The sequence below is a fragment of the Sinocyclocheilus anshuiensis genome, unplaced genomic scaffold (genome assembly GCF_001515605.1).
Source record: "Sinocyclocheilus anshuiensis isolate Anshui unplaced genomic scaffold, SAMN03320099.WGS_v1.1 scaffold3800, whole genome shotgun sequence".
Taxonomy (NCBI): domain Eukaryota; kingdom Metazoa; phylum Chordata; class Actinopteri; order Cypriniformes; family Cyprinidae; genus Sinocyclocheilus; species Sinocyclocheilus anshuiensis.
Window position 1 is genome coordinate 1 of NW_015538139.1, and position 7,083 is coordinate 7,083.

A 7,083-nucleotide genomic window follows, 5' to 3' on the forward strand; every position below is an offset into this window, starting at 1 on the left:
GGAGTAATATTTGACCAGCAGTATCTGTACTTTCACTCAAATAATTGAGTTGAGTACTTTGTCCGCCTCTGGAAAAGGGAAGTCTTTCAGCAAACGTTCTCTGGAGATGAAGTCAGTCATTTAAAGATCAGAATAAACTACAGTCATGCTTTAATTCTGTCGTTTAGCGCATCCATTTACGGGAATTAGCTACTTTTTGTTCAAAAACCTACAAATATGTATAAACATCAGTGATGTTCTTTAAAATATATTATTTAAATGGAAAAATTAGTATTAACATCTGATATATGGTACCACTACAGTTAGGCAAATTACGTGTATTTTGATAATTTACAATTAAATAATAAAGAATTTGTTATTATAGGTTATACTGAATGTCTTAATGATTTCTGCTTGATTTTTAATGCCCTGGATGTGCACGGTTCAGAAATCACACACAAATGTCAATTAAATCATAAAGAAATTTCCATGGATTCCACATGGTTTCAACCACATTTCTGTAATTAAAATAAAATGGTTTAAATTGCTTTTTAGTATTAAAAACAGCTCAAAAGAAAAGACAAAGATGTTTCATGTAACTTTTTTATAGAAAAGACATCAAGACCAACAATCTTCATTTGTGTACAGATACTTCACTTTCATGAGTCTTGAATGTATTTTTTCATCTTTGTTCATCTGCACAGGAAGTAACCATCAGATTTCTGCATGACCTTGAGTGATGAATAAAAATTATTTGCATAATTTTAGTACATACTACAAGTTTTAGGTGTGAACAATCTTTACAGTAATCAGCTATTGCATCATCTGATATTTAAACATACTTCTCATTCTTTCTACAGGCACAGAGTTTTATCCTGAAAGCATTACATGTCTCCGTTTATAAATGGAAAAACACAATGAAAAGAATACAAACTAGACAGCTTACTAGTGTCTCAAAATCAACAAAATGTACCAAAGCAAGGTGAGTCCTGGTCTAATTGTCAGTATTAGGGAACACAATGCAGAGCGAACTAAAAACAGCACTTGACGGGTCAGAAATGTGCGATGCAGCATTTCAGCTGGAGATCATCTACTATAGATGTGATTTTTCCTGCAGCAGCACTTTTTCAAACACCACAGTCAGTAACTGCATACCTAAGATTCCTCACAAATAACAGCATTCCCATCATGCTCATTAAGCACAGCGGTCAATTCTCCTGTCAATCCAGTGGTTACACACTCGGGCACTTCGTGAGGGGTGTGAAGGGTCCTTCACGTGATGATCCGCGGCACAGGAACAGAGTCTGTGATGGATTTATGAGGCAGAACATTGGTACCGTTGATGTAGAGCTCATCGTTCACGATCACATCTTCACCCAGAACTGTAACGTTCTCCATCCGCACCTGATCAACACAATCACAATAACAAACCTTATCATACAGTATAAAGCACAAAAGTAGCCTTCCACAAGTATAAATTTCAGAAGTCAGAAAGAGCTTTATTACCAAGTATACACGCACACGGAATTTGACTTGGCGAAAGGAGCTTCCAGCGCAGATGAAAGCACACACACAGTGCAAACATACATGATAGTGCAGACATACATAGGGATTACACAGCAGAGATGGAATCATTCACATATTCCATTTTCACCATGCCGAAACATTTAAGTAATAGTTTCATGCTTAATGAAATAAAAAATTTGGATTTGTCATTCACAATGCTTTCCGAGATGAGTAGTGGTTATTACTCTTATGCTTTGAATAAAAGTCTTTAATATTGCCATTCATAGAATAATTTGTTTGGCTCTTCGCTTAAAATTCTTCTTAAAGAATTCCTTTGAAATTGCTATAAAGAAAATAAATGTACTCTGAGAACCAAGGCTGCTGAACAGGAGGCGCTCTATTGCTCAAACTGTGAAACTCACCCACTGTCCCACTGATGAGCTCCATCCCACAATGCACGACTCCAGCCAGGAGTGGGAGCGTATGTGCGCCCCCTTCAGGACGGTACAGCGCTTTACTCTCACGCCATCCTCCAGAACCACACCGGCCCGGATCGTCACATTGGGCCCGATGGTACAGTTTTCACCGATCACTGCCGTTGGGTCCTGGGTTGAAGTTGATTGGCATACAATATACTTAAAAGCACAATATACTTTAATAGGAGAAATCATGTTTCATGTTTACTGTAAATTACAGAAAATGTCAAGCAACTTTAAACTTTATCCATTTTTTAAAGGGAGTAAAAGAGTGAGTAACTGACCAAATTCCTTCTTTAGTCATGTTGTTAGTTCATAATGCCTTGAATTAGACACATATTGTGCCGAATTATGGATCTCCACTGTGGCAAATACTTCCTGAAAATCTTTATTAGTCCAAGACAGATTTTTTTTTTTTTTACTGGAATAGTCCTCAGTTCTTCATTTAATCCATAAAAAATTCAAGGAGAATTTTTGAAATTCCTGCTCAGAGCCAATTACATTTATTTAATAATGTGAGCATACCATAAACTTTCCATTCTTTTGAAAGGCTCATGAGCCCGACTATACTGTATGTTACTACACTGTTGTCAGGAGTTTATTCCTGATTTGCAATGTTATTAAAACGCAGTTTGAACACACAGTTGTGTAAAGACAGTTGTGTCTTTCCCTATTCAAGTAAATGGAAGCTCTACTTGCTGAGAATAGCTGTTACAAATATGGCTGTCAAATGAGCGGACTTGCTTTAAAAGGAAAAAACTTTACAAATGTGTAAAGTGAGATTATTTTGTGGTGCTACCTTGTGTTCACAGGCTACATAATGAATATCAACAAGAGGTAAAATGTAATGGATGTTGACAAAAGAAGTAAAAAGCGTGTCACACCACGAGAACGTTTCCGACGAAGCCTGGCCCTGTGTGGAGCCGCTCAGGGGCCTGCTGCCGTACCAACTGCAGGTACATGCACATTCCTGTTAAGAAGTCTTTGGGCTGGCTAATGTCCATCCAGAAACCTCAAACACACACAATTGACAAAACAACTTTAACATTAAATAGTTTAATAAATATATGATATCAGAATTGGATTATGATAAAAATTACGCCAAATGCGTCGAGGAGAAACTCGGGGAGAGAGTGAATTTGTGGTCTCAGTTTCTATCTCTTTTGCACTGTTTGCTTCACGTTTGTAGTGTAGCTATTTCAATTATTTTATTAATGTAACTGATTACATTTGATTATTTTTTGATTACTTGTCTACATTTCTAACTAATGTTTCAAGTGTTAATCATTTTAAAACATTTAAAGCAGGCCGGGTTAACCATACAGTAGTACTCAACACTGATGACTGTCAGACTTTCAAAATGCTTCATCACTTGAATTAAGATTATAATTTATTTTTAAAGCACAGCCACCTCAAAATCAGACTCTAGCACCTCTTTTTACTTTGAGATCACTTTTAGGTTAAATACAGATTTAAGATCATAACAAGATAGATAGATAGATAGATAGATAAATAGATAGATAACAAGATATATATATAATAGCTGTGATACTGTTTTTGAAATCCGATATTTGCATAGCTATGACAGAAAAAACTAACAATGCTTTGGGAAAAAAAAAGTTAATCTTAAAAAAGAAAGCATATACAAAAACCCAAATAGAAAATAAAACAGTTATCAAATAAGCATTAGTCCTAATCTGTGTCCTCATCCTCAACTCCTGAAACATTGGTCTCTCATATTTTAGAGCAGTCGATGAAATTTGGTAAAGAAATCAATCAATTCTGTATGTGTGTGAAAATATTCAGATGTAACCCCCCTTGTAATTAATTGTTAACATTTTCATAAGTAACTAATTTAATTACAGTTAATTACATTTTTTCTCAGTAACTGTAACAGTTAGTTTTTTTGTAATTAAATTACGTAACGCTGCTACATGTAACTAGTTACTCCCCAACACTGAATATGTGAATATACTTGTATTCATGCAGCATTTGATGGAAAAATCAAAATGTCAAACAGTGATGAAAAATGTTAATTGAAGTGAAGAAGAGACCATTTTATTCAGGTATGGTCCAAAAAGTTTATTCAGGACAAACTAGACGTTACAGTTAGCGCCTTATATATGCCCAACTGATGCAAACAGCAAAGCCATTAATTAAAACAGGTGTGTTCTGTATTCATCCAATCAATGATACTGATAAAGCAAATATACAAATAAGAATGTAATGATGAGTAAACCTTGAAACCCAAATCATAATGGCCCATTCACACCAAAGATGATAACTATACCATTACCCGTACTTCTATACTATAATTCCTAAACCACGGTTAAGGCTGAACAAAGTGAAAGCATGGAAAAAGATGAGCCGGGATTTTAGCTGGTGTTGGCAATTTTAAGTGTAAAAGGCACATCTGATTATTTAGATGAACTGTACAAAATTATATGAATGAACACATAAATCAATATATCAATAAAAGGAACTGGAGTACTGACAAAATATATCAATATATGATTTTATTGGAATTGTCCTAATTACACGTGTCAGGTGAAAGGTGTGTGATGCTTTACCTTGCAGCTCCATGGCATAAAATTGTCCCTCCTCTGCCATAACAGGAAATATTTCCTTCTCAATGGAAGTGGGTCTCAACGGAGTACAAAATACAGAAAAATTCAAACAAGTCAATGTGCTGTAAGCAAATATTTATGGAATCATATAAAGAAAACAGTCCTATTCCCTGAAAAATATTACTCACATAACTGACCTGAAATACTGTATCGCGCAAATCACTGATACCTTTATCTAACCAATTAGACGTTTTTTGAGAAGCTGTCTGTCAACATTTGCATTTATGCATTTGGCATACACTTTGTAATTCAGAAGTGGTATGAATGTATTTACACTGCACCTGTATAAATAATTCTGTGAGATTGTTCTAAAAAATAACATTTAGATGAATGATACTTAACTAAAAGTCACTATGAAATGGAAATTCACCCTATTTTCTAAATGCATGTTTTTGATCTTACTGTGAACAATTTGTCCATACATATGTTTCATTTTAAAAATTATTTTTGGCCTTTTATTTAAAACAACATAACAGGATCTTCTGGTAAAAAAATCTGACTTCTCTCTAGTGACCTATGGTCCGGTCTACCAGACTTCTAATCATTTAGTGGAATTGAACCGAGGAAGACATTTTTCACGTCATGATTAAAGACTTTACTTAAAGTAACACAGTAACCTGTAATTTAATGATTTTTATGTAAATCATAAATGAAAAGTAGTACAATAAGAATGAGATTTTTTTACATTATGGTGATGAGAATTTAAAGGGAGAAATACACGTAACTTTCATGAAATGTCACAATGCAATATAATGTATGTACAAAATAATGTACAAAAAATTTGACTAAAACAGGCTGCTTTCTCTAAGCAATACAGTACTGTATGTATTGATTGCAGTTGAAAATTAATTGAAAATTCTTTTACAATGACAGTGTTGTTCTAAGATGGCATTATGACCTGGATTCTTCTCAGCATGGCAGGGCTGAAGATGTACATCCCAGCATTGATTTTATTGGAGACAAACACTTGAGGTTTCTCAACAAAACGGTGTATTCGTCCTTCATAAACGACCACACCATACTTAGATGGTTCTTCCACATTTGTCACCTGAAACATCAGCCAGATAATATCAGTAATGTCGAGAAATGTGCGTGAGTAATAAAGTAACAGATAATTAATGTTGGGTGAAATATTCCTTCAGAGATAAGAGGCATTAAGAACGAAAAAAGCCTCCTCACTGTCGGTCAGCAGCTCTCGGGCCAAAGCCAGAGGACCAGCTAAAAAAACAACAACAGATTTACAGTTTCACACTGGCTGCATTTGTGCTAGAAAAGCGATGTGAAAATGTTCACTTACCGGTCCCTAGAGGTTCCTTTTCAGTTGAAAGGGAGATTTTTATTCCAAGCTGTCCAAATCACAAATAAGACTGTATGACTTTGATATTCACCACATATGGCAGGCTATCTACAACCAAAATTGCATTGTAACTGAGTTGAACCCAATAAGCATACCCTCTGCTCCTGAGCTCTCATCTCTCGCGCCAACAACTCAGACATGTAGCTCCCAGCCAAAATGACATGACGGACTCCAGCCTGACCACAAAGCCACCAAAAAATGAACATTATATGAATGTAAATAAATCAGAAAAAAACACAAATGTACGGAAAAGTGTCCGGAGCTACCTTGACCAGAGCCTCCACCTGATGGAGCAGGATTGGTTTATTGCAGAACTCAACCAGAGGTTTGGGCACAGTGAGCGTGAGCAGCCGTAACCTCGTGCCATAGCCACCAACCAGAATCAGAGCTTTCATTGTGGGTCACTGGAGTGGGGCGCTGTTAGCGCAGACGGGCATCAGTTGCAGTTATCTAGAAAATGAGAAACATCTGCAACTAACAGCTTTGACAATCCTCATTTAGCATTTAAAGAGCATTTATAAAGGGCTTCTGACACTAGTGTACACTGAATGTCATAATATTTGACACCTTTATGTGCCATGAGAACACACCCACACAGCACACCTGTAATACCTGAAAATCACCTCTCTAGCAAATAACTTGACTGTGATATTTTATACAACCTATCATGTCAGGACACACTAACACAATGTAACAAATCTGGAAATTATGTAATGACAAATCTTAAACAAAACACCTTACATTTTAGTTGTCCAGATTACAGCTTTGAACACTCAGGGCAATTTCTCAACCAACTTAATCGGCTGCATTCTGGGATGCGTTTGAAACAGTATTGAATAAGTTCTGTACGAGTATTCTGGACACTTGTTGGCTGCTTTTCCTTCACTATCAACTCCAACTCATTCTATGATGCTAATAATAAATAATATTTTATTTTGGTCATTTATTTTGTATTGTAATTTGTTTATAGATAGCAAAATAGTATAAAAGCATTAATATAATCTATTGAAAAATGATCAAATATTAATACCAATAAAAAACAAAACAATTAGCGTTGTTTTCTACACACAGGTGAAGATCTACTGTACTGCACGTCAATAAACTGTATCATGTTCATGTTTCTCATGTTTCACATGAT

At 35.4% G+C, this 7,083-nt stretch overlaps 1 pseudogene; it reads right to left on the reverse strand.

The window, feature by feature from the left end:
* Positions 1 to 1,251: 1,251 nt before the first annotated feature.
* Positions 1,252 to 6,340, reverse strand: LOC107683701 (mannose-1-phosphate guanyltransferase beta-like; annotated as a pseudogene).
* Between the last annotated feature and the right edge of the window lie 743 nt (positions 6,341 to 7,083).